We start from the raw sequence: 18,226 nt of genomic DNA on the forward strand, positions 1-18,226 counted from the left end.
GAAGGTCTTATGAGCATAAAGCATACCAAGAGACATATTATACAGAACTTTTATTGGCTTGGGATTGCAAGGGATGTAACAGGGTACTGCAAGATCTGTGAGCAGTGCCAAAAAGTAGGCAAGGCAGAAATCAAGGTCAAGGCTCCTTTGATGCCTTTGCCTGTGATTGAGAAGCTGTTTCAATGAGTAGCTATGGATATTCTGGGGCCTCTGTGTACCGCATGTTCCACAGGGAAGAAGTATATCCTGTTGGTAGTAGATTATGCTACTTGATACCCTGAGACAGTGGCTCTGTCCTCCATCGAGGCAGAGAAGGTGGCAAATGCTTTGTTTAGAGATTTTCAGCAGGATATGTTTCCTGAGAGATGTACTGACTGGCAGTGGTACCATTTTAATTGTCAGACCTGCTAGCTTGTCTGTGGGAGTGCTGTGGGGTGAAGCACCTAAAGACCACCCCCAGACAAATAGTCTTGCAGAGAAGTTAAAATGTAAACAAAAGACCATGCTACGGGCATTTGCAGACCAGTTTCAGAGAGAGTGGGACAAATATTTGCCCCATCTGCTGTTTGCATACAGTAAGGTACCCTTGGAATCCACAGGTTTTTCATCCTTTGAGTTGCTGTATGGGCAAAGGGTGAGGGGACCTTTAGATCTGATTCATGATGAGTGGAGAGAGTGAGTGTGAATCCCACAAACAGTCTGTTGTGGCTTATGTCCTAAACCTCAGGACATGGCTTAGGGAGCTCATTGGCTTGGTGCAGGAGAATCTGGCAGGAGCCCAACAGCAGAAAAAGGTCTGGTATGACAGGAATGCTCAAGCCTGAAAGTATGCTGTGGGACAGCAGGTTATGTTTCTCATTCCTGTCAGACACAGTAAGCTGCAGGCAACTTGGGAGGGCTCCTTTGAAATGTTAAGGAATGTCAGTGATATCTACATGGTAAACTTGATAGGTAAGAGGGAGGGTCACAAATTGTACCATGTTAACATGATGAAACCTTACCATGCTAGGGAGGCCCTGGTGTTGAATATTTTCAATGGATGGCAGGAGGAGTCTGAGAGGGATCTGGTGACTGATCTTCTCAGTGAGGCTCAGACTGACACCTCAGTGGAAGGGGTAGCAGTGTCCCAGTAGCGATCCCCTGCCCAGCTTCGAGAAATCTGAGCAGTGTAGGGGTTTGGGGCATGTTCACTGGGAAACCTGGATGCACTTACCTGGTGCAGCACTATGTGGATACAGGACCCCAAATGCCTATCAAGAAGGGCCCCTTACAGGGTGCCAGAGCGAGTCAGACTCACTCTGAGGGAGGAGATACAGGGAATGTAGGAATGGGGGTAATCCAGGAGTCCAGAAGTCCCTGGGCCTCCCCAGTGGTGCCGGTAGCAAAAAAAGATGGTAGCACCAGGTTCTGTGTGGACTACAAAAAACTAAATAGTCACACAGAGTCAGATGCTTACCCCATGCCTAGGACAGATGAGGCCTTAGAGCAACTAGGTGGGCTAAGTATCTGACCACTACTGACCTGAGGAAGGGTTACTTGCAGGTGCCCTTGACTCTCACTGCTAGAGAGAGAGATCAGCCTTTGTGATTCCTTTCAGATTATATGAGTTCACAAAAATGCCCCAGTGACCTTCCAGAGGCTGGTAGATCATATCCTAACAGGGGCAGGAGATTATGTCCTTGCTTACCTGGATGATATTGCCATTTGCAGCCATTCCTGGCATGAGCACCTTCAGCATGTCAGGGAGGTCCTGGGCAGACTGCAAAGGACAGGGTTGATCAGTAAGCCCAGTAAGTGTCATGAAATTGACTCCTCTGTCAGTCAGTGTTTCTTTCAGGAAACCTACCCTGCTGGGTATGCCAGACAACTCCTACCTGGGACATAGAGTGTAAGATCGGGTCAGAACCTGTCAAACTGGAAGCTGTTCAGGCATGGCCTTCCTCTGTTACCAAAAGCAGGTGAGGGTATTCTTGGGGACAGCGGAGTACTATGGAAAGTTCATTCCCAGTGATAGTACAATTGCTCACAAATCTGACGAGGAGAAACAGGTCAGATAAGGTAGTGTGGACCTCCAGCCTTTGAGCAGGCATTCCAAAATATTAAAGGGACTTTGAGAGGACCCCCTGTGTTAGCTAGTCCTGATTACAGCAAATAATTTGTCGTGCAGGTGGATGCATCAAACCATGGGATGGGGGCTGTACTCAGCCAGGTTTCCTCAGAGGGAGAAGAGCACCCAGTTGTACATCTCAGTCATAGACTCCAACCCAGGGAGGAGTGTTATGCAGCTGTAGAAAAAGAATGTCTAGCCATAGTATGGGTACTGCAGAAACCTCACCCTATCTGTATGAAAGGAAATTCATTGTAATTACAGACTACAGTCCCTTAACATGGCTACATTGAGCCACCCAGCAAAATATCAAGTGACTAAGGTGGAGCCTAGGGTTGCAGGCATATGACATGACAGTGCAACACCATAGTGGGGTCAGCAATGCCAGTGCGGATGAGTTTTCAAGACAGGGTATGAGTTAATGTGTTCCCAGACAGGCTAATGTCTCTCAAACCATGTTTCTCCAGGGTGACTTGATAAACTAGCTTGAGTCTTCAAAGGGGGGAGAGATGAGATGCTGATGAGTCCTTGCCACCTATGCCAGGAGAAGTAGGGCCGTGGATGTTTAACATATGCTAGCATAGCTAGCAGGTGTTTTGTAAAGAATTATATGTCATTTGTATATCAAGCTGATTTGTACAGGTGCTTGTGTTGAAAATGTGTTTGTAAAGTTGCTTGTGTTAAAAGTGTGCCAACTGTGGGTCCTGCTGGACAGAAAAAGAAATACACTTGTATATCAGACTGTATTGTAACTGTTGAAATCAGTATAGTGTAACAGAGGACAGTGGAAGAGAGGTTAATCTCAGTCCAGCTAACTTTGAAAAATAGTCTGAAATTAAATTACCTGGATGGCCATAAAGACTGTATCTTTCAGTTCTGATTGCAGCCAGAAACAAAATGTCTGTGAAAACAAGGGCTAGCAATCCTGCTGTATTGTCCTTAGCAGTGAACTAATTGGCGTTTATATCACGTTTTCAAAAGATGAAAATAGCGAACACTATTTCATTGAATCTAAAATATCTAAACCACATAATATTGAACATTCAGAACAGCGAATTATTTCCTTGGGAAAAAAATTTGCTGTTCCGAAACACATACACACAACTCAAGCACACCTAAAAAACATCAATACACACACACACACACTTATAATCCTACAACTAACCCTACACTAAGCTGTACATACACTATCTATCCACTTACCTTAACCCAAACCCTAACCTTAAGGTCCGTCACTATTGCACACTCACCTAACCCGCGCCCTAACCCTAACTCACTTAACTCACCCCTAACCCTAATTCACCTAACCCGTGCCCTAACCCACCTAACCTGCACCCTAATCCTAACAACCACACAATCGCACACTTACCTGAACCTGACCCGTAAATTTCCACCACAGCACTGAAAATAGTGAAGCCACAGAACCGGCCAACCAAATTCTTTCCCTAGGAAAGAATTTGGTGTTCTGCAGCTTCGCTATTTTTAGCATTCGTTCAAAACGGGTCGATATTAGAACATTCGAAGTTTTAAAACTTTGATGTTCTGATATAGACCCAACTAATTACTACCCTAGAAGGGTTGAACTGTTGAAATGGTTTTACTCCATCCAGATGCTATAACACATCTTAACAAAGCTCTGTCTGTGTGCATGGTAACACATATGTGTGAAATTCTGGTTCACATTCTAGTAAAGGGGGGTAGTATTGGAACCAGAAGTCAGATACCAAATGTATGTGATGTCATTCTGTAATCCAACTCCGAAACGATATTTTAATACAGAAGTCTCAGTGCAGTCTGTTTTTGAAACCTGACTTAGAAGGATTCCTCACCCACTTCATCTTGCCTTGCTTTAAGTAAAGCACTAATTTTTTTAAGCAAGTCAGGAAAATCTAGTGATTGATTGGTTAAGTATTGTTTTCTGTATCTGTGTGAGTCTTTCTATCAGTGTTATTTTTAATATTTCCTGTGATTGAAATGTTGGTATTTATTGTAAATATATATTTAGTATTTTCATGTTCTTGGCTGGTCTTTTAGGAAATACTTTAACCTTTGAGAGTACTTACAGTAAACAGTAAACTCTCAGTTAACTGGCACCTATGGCAATTGGTAGATGCTGGATATGTGTAGTTTCTGGTTGCTTGAGAGTTACTATTTAAAACAGACTTGACAAATACTGTACCCTGTAATATACCATACCATATCATAAACACTTTATTGATTTGATTTTAATATTGAAATACAGTAATTAAAAGCCTGGCTATAATTATAATATTTTAAACTTATATTTCCACTAGAAAGCGTGGCACGTGGAATGATTTTCTGTGGCATGCTGAGTGGATTGGAATTGAATGAACTGAAGAGAGAGAGAGAGTGTGAATGCATGTATGAAAGCAAAAGTGACTGTGTGTGAGGGATTGGAGAGATGTATGAAAGCCGAAGAGACTGTGTGTGAGAGATTGGAGAGAGAATGCACAATCTGATGCAAACTGACTGAGTATAGAGTGAGTGCTGACATTTTAGCAGTTTGACTTGTTCTCAGGTTGGGCAGAAAGGGAATTTATTTGGATTTTTCTTTTGAAAATTCTAAAAACATAAGGTATGTTTCTGCGGAGAAAAACAGAAAGTGCAACACATGAAAAACTGAATTATTCATACTGTGCTGTATTTCTTCATTTTTTTTCTGGTTGATTGAGAGTTATGGCTGCTTGAGTTCCAGTTAACTTGAGAGTTTACTGTATATTTATTTGGTGACACTGTGGCTGCTTCTGGAAGTCTTGCTACATTGGTCAAATACTACCATTTGTATTAACATTAATTTTACTCAGTATAATTGGGTACCCTTATAAGATCCTTAGAGTAGCTAGCTTTGGAGATACTGGTGGCATTAACTACCTTATGGTCTGGGCAAAGGGTAGCAGGGCGAGTAAATCTGTGCTAGCCTTTACCGGGTGTATGTCTGCAAATCAAATCTCAAAGAGCGTGTGTGTTAGCTACTTGAAGCAGGGAGACAGAGCACTGGTTTCACAGAGAGGGTGGTGGGGGACTTTGGTTGGACATTGCTGAGGACTCATCTCTACAGCTGAGCCAGTGGAGAGTCTTATTGCAGGCTTGGAGAGAGAGAGAAAGAAAGAAAGAACCCAGCCCTCAGACCGAGTGTGTTCTCTCTGCACTCTTAAGGGAAATTGTGCTTGGTGCAGAGAGCTGCATCTGGAAGTCTTGTGTGTACCTATCTTTGTTCCAAGTTCATGTCCCTCACCTGTGTCAGTGGTGAGGATTCAGGATCCTTGATTACTGGCCCAGAGGAGGGACATCACACAGAGAACTAAGAAGACCTTGATCTACAAAAGCAGTGGGGCCTGATGGCATTAGCCCACAGAATACCTTCACCTCTCAGCTTGGAGGGGTGTTACTCAAGATCTTCACCTTGAGCCTCAGTACCCATAGGGTACCCATGTTGTGGAAAACATCCTGCCTGATTCTGGTACCAAAGAAGGCACACCTGGGGGAAACTTCAGTTCATAGGCCTGTGGCACTCACGTCATACTGCATGAAAGTCCTTGAAAGGCTGGTCCTGGAAGTACTTCACTCCAAGTTCAGGTCAGAACTAGATCCACTTCAGTTTGCATACCAGGAGAAGATAGGAGTTGAATAGGCCATTCTCCACCTTATGCATAGAGCATGCAGTCACCTGGACAAACCAGGAGGATCCCGCAGAATCATATTCTTTGACTTTTCAAGTGCCTTTAACAGCATCCAGTCAGACAGGCTGGGGAGTAAGCTGTCAGCGATGCATATAGATGCTTCATTAGTTTCATGGATCCTGGATTATCTGACCAATAGGCCTCAATATGTGCGACTGCAAGGCTGCTTGTCTGACACAGTGCTATGTAGCACTGGAGCACCACAGGAGACAGTTTTATCACCTTTCCTTTTCACCTTTTATACCACAGACTTCAGCTATAACACTGAGTGCGGTCACCTGCAGAAATTCTCAGGTGATTTGTTCATAGTGGGAAGTACCAGACATGGAGACAAGGAGGAATACAAGAGAGTAGTGGACAGCTTTGTGAGCTGGTGTGAGATTAATCAGTTGCAGCTGAACATCAGTAAAATGAAGAAGCTGGTAGTAGATCCAGAGAGATCATGATCTTGTCCCCCATGACCCCACTGTCAGTTAGGGGGTTGAAATGGAGATTGTTCAGGACTACAAGAGTTTTGGGAGTGCACCTAGACAGTAAGCTGGACTGGTCCAAAAACTTGCAGGTGGCCTATAAAAAGGGTCAGAGTAGGCTGCACTTACTATGAAGACTCGGACCCTTTGGATTTGGCAACACTATGCTGCGGTTGTTCTGTGAGACTGCAGTGGCCATGCTAAGGTAGTAGCATAAAGAAAGCTGAGGTAAACAGACTCAATAAATAAGTAAGGGAGGCTAGCTCAGTAGTTGGAGAACTGGTCACTCTCGAAACCATGGCTGAGAGAAGAATGCTAGCACAACTAAAGTCTCTCATAAAAAATGTTGACCACCCACTCAATAGAGTGGTGGATGGACAGAGAAGTTCCTTCAGCAGGAGACTGACATGCATAAAGTACTCCACTGAATGTCACAGGAAATCCTTCCTGCCCACAGTCATTAGACTCTGTAACACCCCTACTGTCTTAGCACCACCCCCACTACTAAATGAGACCACATAGTGCAATGTCAGACTCTTACCCATGTTTTTCTTTTTTCCCCATCCTTTTATCTCTGTTTTATCTCTTTTTCAGTGCAATATTGATCATCAGTGCAATTATCCTTTGTGCAATATGCTGTACCTTAGTTAAAATATTGTAATATGCAATACCCTATATCCTCGTGTGAGTGTTAAGTAACAAAGAAAAATACTTAGTCTAACTTTCTTCTAAGTTTAACTGTTCCTATGAGAAATCACAGTGCTATAATCTTACTTACATACATAAAGCATAAGCAGTGCTGGGTTAGATTTCCAAGATCAAAATGCTTTCTAGTCTCTCACTCAGCAATAGTTTTTAAACACTAACCAACAGCTCTCTAAGGTCCTCCCAAATTATATCATGTTGACACTTGGTGTGGAGTTCCCAGGCAAACAAACTGCATTATTTAGCAAGCTAACACCTTCTCAGGAGACTACAACAGTAAAAGGCATTTCACATATACACTCTAGCAGAAACCAGAGCAATAGAGCACCTTCCACATGTAAATTCTGGCCCTTAACTTTAACCTTAAAATAATGGGCATGAAACCTTCATCCAGACTCAATAGAGCCAACTTGTAAAACATCAAAGAGATTCAAAAGATCTTTTCAACTTCAAAAGGCACATTTAAAATGCTTGGCTTGGTTTTCCTTACAGCAGATGGCAATGTTGCAACAATCTTGAAGTTCACATTTTACAGTGTTTTCTTTCATTTAAAAACACAAGCCTGTATTTTACATTTATTTATACAATTGATAGAATTATATATCAAATTCTATTTGACTAGGCTGGAAGCCTTCACCCATCTTCCTCCAATCTTCACAGTAGCAATTTCAGTGAGCAATGCTACTTTCGTCTTCTTTTCATGAACTACTATATCTGGTTTTCTGGCATCTGTTTTTTGAACTGTTGGTAATGGGTGGTCCCATATGATATAAACTTCATTTTTTTATAATGCTTTGTGGCTCATGTTTCCAGTGTTTTTCAGCTACTTCAGTATTATAATGTTTGCACGACCCCCAAGGCAACAGTCTTACCACATTATTATGCCTTTCAGTATACAGTTCTTATGCCATTAGTATATCACAACTAGCAGCAAGATGTGCAACAGTTTCCAATCCTGTTTTTGTTACAAAAACGTACATTTATCATTCTCTCTGAAATTATGTGTTCAATAGACTTGGTAAACTGTGTCTATATTACAAGATCGAAGCTTTAGTTAATCTAATAACTAAAGCGCAATCTTGTAATATCGAAAGCGTAAAATGTCGAACGGCCGATTCAACCCAGGGAAGTGGTTCCCTTGGCCGTTTTGTGGATTATGCCCTCTTCTCCAATTTGGAGCGATCTTGGAGTTGGTATATTTAGTTGGGGGTTTGTGGGGGGGGCTCAGCCCCCCCACTTTATTTTAGGTCTAAATTTTTTTTAAGCGGCCAAGGGAAGTGTTTCCCTGGGTTGAAATGGCCGTTCAACATTTTCCAGTTTTGATATTACAAGATCGAGCTTTAGTTATTCGATTAACTGAAGCTTCGATGTTGTAATATAAACGTGGTAAACCAATGTGTATATATTCCACTATCTTGGGCTTCCCATATCACCTTTCATCTTTTGGTTTAAATTCACCTCTCCTTAACCATTCCTGTGTTCGATCCTGATCAACATGAGGTTGTTCCAAGGCTTTTCTTTACTTTCAACTATATTTATGTATTTTCCACATTTCTTGCCATCTCAACTGATCCTTCATCTTATATTCTTTCTTTTGTTTTTTTGTTTTTTTTGGCACATGCAGTTGCTGCCTGATTTTTATCTATTTCTGGTTTGATTTTTCATTCCTGCTTGACACGGATATGCTTCTTCTAAACTAAACAGGGAATTCATCTTAGACTACTTCTCCTCATGTTTCCAAACATTCACTACGTTTGAGTCTTGTGAGTTCAGCAGATATGTATGCAGTCCTATGACTGCAGATCTATAGGACCATAGGAGGTTACTAGGCTGTTGGCCCCAAGGTCCTTATAAGCCTGGCCAAGAGTTTAGCCCATGTTTAGACAAGTTGGCACCCAAAGCCCCTGTCCAGCAGGGACACAGGTGGAATCCCAGTGGTGTATTTTCTGTTTCCAATCCAGTTATCTAGGTTGCGCTTAAAAAGAGATAATGAGGTACTCTGCTTGACGTGGAGAGGGAGTCTGTTCCACAGATGGGGGAGTCTATGGTGCACAAATCTGTCCCACCAACAAGTCCTATTAATATCACAGACCAGGTTGATGTTGTGCATACAGGCTACTTGAGTGGGAGCTTGACTTGCACGTATGCAGCAGTTTCATCAAGGTGGGGTCTGAGATTGCTTTGTATTCCAGTAAAGTGGATTAATGCAAATGATTCACAAATATCTGAAGCAGAACAATTTAAGGGATTACTAGACTTGCATTCCAGGGGACCACTACGGAACCTAGCCCAAATTCCCTGCTGTCCCCAAGCCATATTTCTAAGCCTGTTATAGGTTCATAGGAAGTTCATAGGAAGTTACTAGGCTAATTACCCTAGGGGTCTTACAAACATAGCCAAGTTCATCCCTTGTTTATTTAACATTTGTTGACCGGGAAGGTCTGACTAAGACAGAGCCTATTTTCAGCGGAGGCCCAGGGAGAAACTCTCCAGATGCATGTCTTTGGAATGTGGGAGGAAACCCACACAAATGCAGGGAAGACATGCAGACCGAGCACCAAAGGATCCCCGGCCAAGAATTGAACTGCAGAACCTCTTGCTATGAGGCAACAACGTTAGCCAGTGCACCATCTGTACATGTAATCAATTTTGAGGATGCCCATGCCTCCTCCAGAATGGGGAATATGTAGTCTTGGTATATACTCATTTTTATAAATCATTTGATGAGCATGAAGCATCCTTGTTTTCCTGTCTAACCAATCCAACACCATGTGAGCGTGTTCAATCTCGCCGTTTGTTCTTACACACGGGTTCGGAGCCGATCCTCGGCACCGAGTCGGCCGCATAGCAAAGCTGTGCATCTTAGAGAAGCTCGAGACCAGGCTATATCCCACAATCCTCCCTGCCATTACTCACATCTAGTTTGCCGCTGCAACGGATCACATCGACGAGAGCTCGAACTAGAGAAAATTTTGTTATATTCAGATAAGATTGTTATCTTTCTACTTTAAAAAGTTCTTATAGTTCTTGAGAAGTTAGTTTTTCATAGGTTCCGTTTTGTGGCCTACCTCTTCTTATCACTTATAGCAATATATATATATATAAATATTTTCTTATAGTTATTACTTATTATAGCTAGTGTTTTAAAATTTTTCATAGTAAAGTGTCTTACTACCGGTTATGTCAGAAAAAGCCAAATCCGGTTTTAAAAGATGTCAGTGTGGGCAGAAAATATCCATCACTGACAACCACACTTCCTGTGTCTACTGTCTTGGCCCTCTCCACCTGCAAGAGGATTGCTCTATATGCCATTCCTTCAGTGGGAGGGTCATGACAGATAGACGCAGGAAACTTATAGATAGGGGACTACTTAAGCCTGCCTTCCAGGAGGCTTTGGACAAGTCGGACCAGGCTTCTAAGTCCTCGAAGGGGTCGAAGATGTCGGAGCCCATGTCATCGGCTCCGAGTTCACCTTCGAAAGTTCGTTCGCCGGTTCCACAGACTTCGGGGCCGAGCGTCGAACGTTTATCTTTCACTGAGCCCCAGATCTTGGAACCGGTGTCGGAGCTACCGCCACCTTCCATTCTTCGGTCGGTGCCATCTTCGGCCCCTTCGACCCAATCTTCCAGACCGTTATCCGATACAGATGTGGATCATGTCGTGCAGAAACTTATGGAGAACACGGCCCTTTCCAAGTTGATTGCAGTTTCCTCCCAATTGGTGTCGAAACTAGAAGGCCTCCCTTTATCTCCAACAGGTCCTCCTTCGAGACCCATCCAGTCTTCGGAGCCGGGAGAGGATGAGCTGATGATAGTGGAGCCCTCGGTGCCGAAACCGTCCATTGCACGATCGACACCATCGACTTCGACTCCTTCGCAACCTGTAGGTGAGTCGCGGAGTCGACGATCTCTCCTCGGTTCTGGGACCGAGAGTCGTACCGACCTTTCGGTGCTGACTCTCCCTCTCGGGGCCTCGGCGCAGATTGGCTCGGCTCCGTCCTCGGGGTCGAGGCCCACGGCCTCCGTGTCTGGGATCCTTCCATGTTCTTCGGAACCGGAGGAGTCCTCGGCCTGGGGTTCAGGGGTTTTTGACCTTATGAGGAAGGTTTTGTCTACACAGACAACCACTTCATTGGAGCATCTTCTCCCTCCCCTAAAGGGGCCGCTCTCTGTTTCTGCCCCCACGACCCATCCAAAGCGTAGAGCACCATTGCCTCAGCCACCCCCAGAGGGTGCCCCCTGTTCCTCGGAGGCCTCACCGGAAGCCCCCTCCGATGAGGTTCCGAGGAAAAGACTGTGCAAGAGGAAGCACTTGGATTCCCCGCAGGAATCTCTAACATCTGACACTGACTTGGATGAGGCAGAGGGGTCCCCAAAATCCCCCTCTGAGGATGTCTCATTTGCGGACATCTTTGAGATCTTAAAACAGAGGGGTGATTGGCAGTCCCTAGCCCCCACTGAGGACGAGTCCGTGTTGCTGAAGGCTTTTGGTGCTCAACCTTCTACCTCCTGGGTTACTCCGCCCTTCGATGAATTAATGGATTTAATTGCTCGAAGGGTGTGGGAGACACCGGACACAGTGGAACCGGTCCCTCGAAAACCAAGCAAGTTTATCACCGCTCCCCAGGACAAGGCTTATCTCACCAAGGGAGTCCCGGTCGACGCTATGGTGGTGGCTGCAGCCACTAAAAAGGAGATGTCTGAGTCTTCCTCTTCTGTTCATCCTCCTAATAAGGATTCTAGGACTATGGACAGATATGGGAAGCGCGTTTTTAGTTCAGCGACTTTTTCCATGCGTTCGCTAAACTATTTGACACATTTTACACGTCTGCAGAGGGATCTCATCAAGGAGCTGGGAGATACCCTCCAGGGTAACACAGATGCTGCTGTTTCAGATAAGGTAACAGCACAGCTTAACACCCTTACCTCCATAGTGAACTCATCCATGAGGCTCATCTCGTATGCGGCTGAAGGATCGAGTAGAGCTGCAGCTTCAGCGATTGCTCTACGAAGACAATCCTGGATGCGGCTGTGCTCATTTGCGGAAGCCTTCAAGTCTTCCTTTGCCAACGCCCCCTTTGATGGTGCCACTCTTTTTGGGCCCAAAGTGAAGGAGACACTAACTCGGTGTGAGCAAGAAGGAAAGACTCTGTCTGCTGTCGGAGTCCGTTTTTCCGCTCCAACTAGACCGTACCCCAAAGGGCAACAAGGTGGAAAAATGTGGTTCCGTAAAACTCGGGGATCTTTCCAGGCCACACAGAGTGACCCCCCCCAGAGACAGAGGGGGGGGCAGAAATGGAAGACGTCGCCCCGGCAGCAGAGGGGGTCCCCAGAACCAAGGAGACAGGGATCCTATCCCTGGTAAGCCTTTCCAGCACTCCTGAATGGGGGCCCGACTGTCCTGCTCTGGAGGCAGTCGGGGGTCGCTTGGCTTTATACCCACAGGCCTGGCTAACTCTCACCTCGGACTCTTGGGTAAAAAGCATTGTAACCAGAGGATACAAAATCCCCTTCATGTCAACTCCACCCCAACAAAGAAGGTTTCCAGATGTGCCACCCCATCTGCGAGGCCCAACAGCAATAGAAATTTCAAAGCTGCTCAAAAAAAGAGTAATTCAGCCAGTCCCGGCGGACCAAAAAGGTTCCGGAACTTACTCAAGGTTCTTTTTAGTTCCAAAAAAGACAGGGGACTGGAGACCGATTTTGGATCTCAGCAATCTCAATACATTCGTGAAGAAGGAAAAGTTCCGGATGGTCACGCTTCAATCGATCCTTCCATTTTTACAGAAGGACGACTGGATGTGCTCGATAGATCTCAAGGATGCGTACTACCACATCAAAATGGCCGGATCGTCCAGAGATCACCTGCGCTTCCGGCTGGGAGCCAGTCACTTTCAATTTCGAGCCCTGCCCTTTGGGCTCACCTCAGCCCCCAGGGTATTCACCAAATGCATGGCAGTGGTAGCGTCTCACTTGAGACGTCTAGGATTCCGAGTGTTTCCCTATCTGGACGACTGGCTCCTCACCGCCACCACCGAGCGTCGCCTCATACAAGCCAGAGACTACACAGTCAACCTTTGTTCCCACCTAGGGATTTCCATAAACTTCGAAAAATCTGCCTTACTGCCCTCACAGCATTTTTCTTTCATCAGAGCAGACCTAGATACACGTTTAACACTAGTAAAGCTCCCTCCAATAAGGGCTTCATCCCTCAAGGAACAGGTTCTTCTTCTACTGCAAAGCAGGAAAGCCCCGGCCAAACTAGTCTTGAAGGTTTTGGGACTCATGGCAGCGTCCCTGATTGCAGTCCCTATGGGGAGATTGCACATGAGGCTCCTCCAATGGCTGCTGTTCACGCAGTGGTCGTTCCAGCAGTTACCCATAGCGCACGAGATTCTGATAACAGATTCTTGCAAACGAGACCTCTCATGGTGGGTGTACAGTCAAGATCTCACTATGGGTCGTCCATTTGTGCTACCCAATCCGACGGCCACGATAACCACGGACGCTTCTCTGATAGGGTGGGGGGGACTATTTCAGGGAAGAACAGTCCAAGGGGAATGGTCCAACATGGAGTACAACCTGCACATAAATGTTCTGGAAATGAGGGCGGTGTTCCTGGCGTTGCAACACTTTCAAACCCTCCTACCTCTAAGAACAGTAGCAGTTCAGACAGACAGCATGTCTGTAGTCTGGTACATAAACAAACAGGGGGGAACCAGATCTTACCCATTATGCAGAGAGGCCATGAGAATTTGGCAATGGGCAGAGTCCACGGGTCGCTTTCTGATAGCAACGCACATCCCGGGGTCATCCAACGTCATTGCGGACAGGTTGAGCAGAGCCATCCTGTTACCTCACGAGTGGTCCCTCAAGCTACAGGTGGTGGAAAGAATTATCCGCAGATGGGGCCAGCCTTGCTGCGATCTATTTGCCTCCCCGATGAATACCAAATGCAGAAGCTATTTTGCCCTTCTACCCCCTCCGGGGGATGCCCCCAGGGACGCACTGATACAAGATTGGCCCCCGGGTCTCCTATATGCATTTCCACCTACCCCCTTGATTCCCAAATTTCTTCAGAAAGCCAGGAACCTGGAAAGGACAGTTATACTCATAGCCCCATTCTGGCCTCGACAGATATGGTTCCCCTTTCTTCGAGCCCATCAAACTGAGGAACCATGGATCCTGGACCCAGTACCAGATCTACTGACCCATTCGTTGGGAGTTCCTCACCCGTCTCTTCTCCCTCAAACTAGCAGCTTGGCTGCTCCACTTCCCTGCCTAGCCAGGTCTGATCTACTTTCTCCGGCAGTTCAACGCATTCTGGTTGCCTCTCATAAGGCTTCCACTACAAAACTCTACAGGAGTAAATGGAAACGCTTTGTATACTGGGCATCTAGCCAACACTTGGACCCCCTGGTAGCTCCTTTACATAAAGTTCTAGAATTTCTATCCATCCTTTTTCACAAAGGAGCCTCTACTTCCACACTAAGAGTACAGTTGGCGGCCATATCCAACTACCATATTGGTGAGGACAGTTCTCCTATTATGTCCCACAGGCTTTGTAAGGCTTTTATGAAAGGATCCTTCCATCTTCGACCGCCCGTCAGAGACCCTTTATTCCCATGGAATTTAAATTTGTTATTGTCGCAACTAATGTTGCCACCCTTTGAACCAGCCTCTTCTTGCCTCCTGAAGTTCTTGTCGTGGAAGACACTTTTTCTTGTAGCTGTTACTTCAGCTCGAAGAGTTTCAGAGCTGCAAGCACTATCAGTCAAACCACCTTACTTAATTTTCCACCCAGATAGAGTCTCCTTGCGAACAAATCCATCTTTCCTTCCTAAGGTATGTTCTGTCACGAATATTAATCAGTCCATAGAACTCCCTACCTTTTTCAAAAACCATACCAGCAAGTTGGAATATATGCTGCACAAGTTAGATGTCCACAGACAGCTAAGATTTTATTTGGACAGGACTAAAGTTTACAGGAAAACAGATCAGCTTTTTGTCGCGTTTGCAGACAATAAAAAGGGCATGGCAGTTACAAAACGTACACTTTCTAAATGGCTTACTGATTGTATAGCCTTTGTATATTCTAAGTCGAATCAGGCCTTGCCTACCAAACCTAAGGGCCATTCTACCAGATCCGTTTCCACTTCCTTGGGTCAGGAAGCTCGTCTGCCTTTGGACACGATTTGTGCAGCAGCCACGTGGTCTAAACCACATACTTTCATCGCTCATTATAGGGTTGACAAAGCCTCCAAAGACAGGACATCTTTTGGTTCCACTGTGCTTAGGAACGTTCTTCCATGAGTCACTCGGGATGATGGAGCTAGGGACGCTACCCGTGTGTAAGAACAAACGGCGAGATTGAACACTCTCACATAAAGAAATTATGTTCTTACCATAACGTTCCATGTGGAGTATTCATCTCGCCTTTGTTCTTACATTCCCTCCCTTCCCTCCCTCACGTGTTTGGAAGAACGAGTAGGGCTAGAGTCTGGTCCACATGCCTTAACCCCTTCCGGGTATATTGTTTCTTACCTCATGGGGTATATTTCGCTACCCTTTAGTTAATTTGTCAGTGAGATAGTGTCTCTGATTTTTGTGGCTGTGTGTAGCCTTAGCACCTGAGGTTTATGGTTGGTCTGGTTTGCTTGCAAACTAGATCTGAGTAATGGCAGGGAGGATTGTGGGATATAGCCTGGTCTCGAGCTTCTCTAAGAGGATCGGCTCCGAACCCGTGTGTAAGAACAAAGGCGAGATGAACACTCCACATGGAACGTTATGGTAAGAACATAACTTCTTTTTTTTGGGGCCAGTTAGTCACTACAAAACTGTAAGGACAGGAAGAGCACATTGGTTTATAGCTTGTAGATGTCAACGCTGTTTTCAGTGTTTATTTAGTGTGCTAAAATATTTTGTTCATATTTGTTCATGTTTTATTGTTGATCCTTCATCAGTTTCCAAATATTTATACACTCCTCCTTGCTCAAGTTCTTTTTAATCACATTTCCTGTCCCAGACTGGTGTTTTCTTAGTGCTGCAGCTTAGTTGCTTTTGCACATGTATCAAGACCGAATGACATTCTTATGTCATCTGAAAAAGTTTTGACCACTTGCAGTTGTGCTTTCAGTTCCTTACGTGGTGAGCTATACAGTTTTAAATCATCCACAAAAAGAAGATGAGAAGTCTTTAAACGTTGCTGTTTTCTGAGAGCCAAATTGTAGCCATGACCTAATCTGTTAAATTAACAGCTTAATGGTTAAGGGCAAAACAAAAGAACAGTGGTGACAGAGAGTCACCCTGGAATATCCCCCTTTGAATTTTTATCCCTGGAATAATAATTTGTCCTTTATCATGGCTTAACTGCAGAGTGGTTTGCCACTGTTTCATGGTCACTGTAATGTAATCAATCAGTGTAGGGTGTGTCTTATACATTTTTAAACATACTTTTATCTATGAATATGGGATACTGTCAAATGCTTTTTTGTAGTCTATCTGTGCCATACTTAGATTCTTCCCTTTTTTACAGTTCTCCATTATGATTTAACAAATGATCCTTTGTTCAATATGACCTTCATTTGTTACTATTTTGTTCTGTTGTCATGACTGAGATTATTTCTAAGTGACTATAAACTCTGTTAGCATCAATTCCATTGCATGGTTTGGATGTTGTCAGAAGGCAAGTTATTGGTCTATAGCTTTTAGGATGCTTGCAGGTTCACTTTTAAGTAAGAGTATTGTTTTTCATGTCATTAACCAGGCTGATGTCTGTTTGGGGTGCACGTATACATAGTTCTTACTCATGGCTAAATCTTCATGTCAATTTGTTAATACTTTTAGCCAGAAGTTAGGTACTGCATCTGGGCCTGGGGTTTTCCAATTTGGAGCTTTTCTTAACTTTGTTTCAGTTTTTCTGGCCTTTAATTCATCCCATTTCATATCCTGTGCATATGAACTTCTTATCTTTTCTTTTACTTCTGTCCATTTAGCATATTTGTGCTCCTTAGGATCTTCATAGATATTACTCCAAAATGTATCTATTTCTTCATTTTTTGGAGATGTTTCAATTCCTTTTGCCTTGTTTCCCAATTCTCTATAAAACTTGTTTCTGGGTCATCAATAAATTGCTTATTTTGTACTTCTCCTTTATATTTATCTGCATATCTCGTAAGTTTTTCTGCCTGTGCTGACATTTTTAGTTTATTTGCAATAGTGGACAATAGATTCTGCTCTATTCTGATACTGTGCATTGCTTTTATCATGTCTGTCTTTCTGAGAATTTTTATCTGTTAGGGTTGCCACCTGTCCCTCTTTGCAAGGGACAGTCCCACTTTTGGGCAGTTTTGTCCTGAGAAAAAAATCTAAAAAATGGCAAATGTCCTTAGATTTTAAGGCAAAAAATATTTACTAAGTTTTCTTTAATAGTTGCATATAACAGTTATTTTGTATCTGAAACACATAAATATTATATGAAATAGCATAAGCAACACATATGCTACAAGAATAAGCTTTTATTTGGACAAAAACAGTGAAGTTCTGTCCCTTGCACTCCCCGTGGGTATGTCTGTCCTTCAAAATTGCACGTTTCTACAAAAAATGTCCCACTTTGGGCATTTGAAAAGGTGACAACCCTATTATCTGTTCCCTTTTCTAACAGTGATACTGCTTGTCTTAATTGTTTTATAGTTTTCTCTATTCGATACTTCCATGATGGCATTCCATTTCTCCCCTTCCTTTCCCTTACTACCCTGTGTTTTTGTGGTAAGACTTTATCTGTTAGTAATGTAGCTATACAGTAGTATATCCTGTTTACATCTGTTGTAGTGCATGAATCTTTATGTAAACAGTTCTAATTACCATGTTCATTTGTTTTATCAAACTTCTAACATTTTGGGTTTTATTGACTTTCTGTAGTCTATTTATTTCATTAATCTTAGTATGTCTGTCTATCTCTATTAAATCAAGCAACTCTTCTCTTAGTTAATTTTCTGTTAAACTGAGGGCACATTATATGTTCTCCATTTCCTGCGGGTATTCTATAGAAGGTTCTACAGCATCTTTCTGTACTACATTCTCTTCATGCTCATCCTGTGTCATCCATTACTCTTTCAAATGGGAACTTATTGGCCTATCACTCCACAACATTGACTGCATCAGAGTTGCCACAGTTTCCTGTTCCTTCCCTTGCTGTGCAACTCCAAGTGAATGTTTGTAGTGGCTTCCTTTGGAAGATTCCAA

At 43.9% G+C, this 18,226-nt stretch overlaps 1 protein-coding gene across 2 annotated transcripts in view; it reads left to right on the forward strand.

Moving 5' to 3' along the window:
* The window catches only part of LOC122789315 (protein FRA10AC1 homolog), a 768,378-nt gene that overhangs the window by 178,098 nt on the left and 572,054 nt on the right, over positions 1–18,226 (forward strand). The gene's annotated exons all lie outside the window — the stretch shown is intronic.

The sequence above is a fragment of the Protopterus annectens genome, chromosome 14.part0 (genome assembly GCF_019279795.1).
Source record: "Protopterus annectens isolate FY-2018-M chromosome 14.part0, PAN1.0, whole genome shotgun sequence".
Classification (NCBI taxonomy): Eukaryota; Metazoa; Chordata; order Ceratodontiformes; family Protopteridae; genus Protopterus; species Protopterus annectens.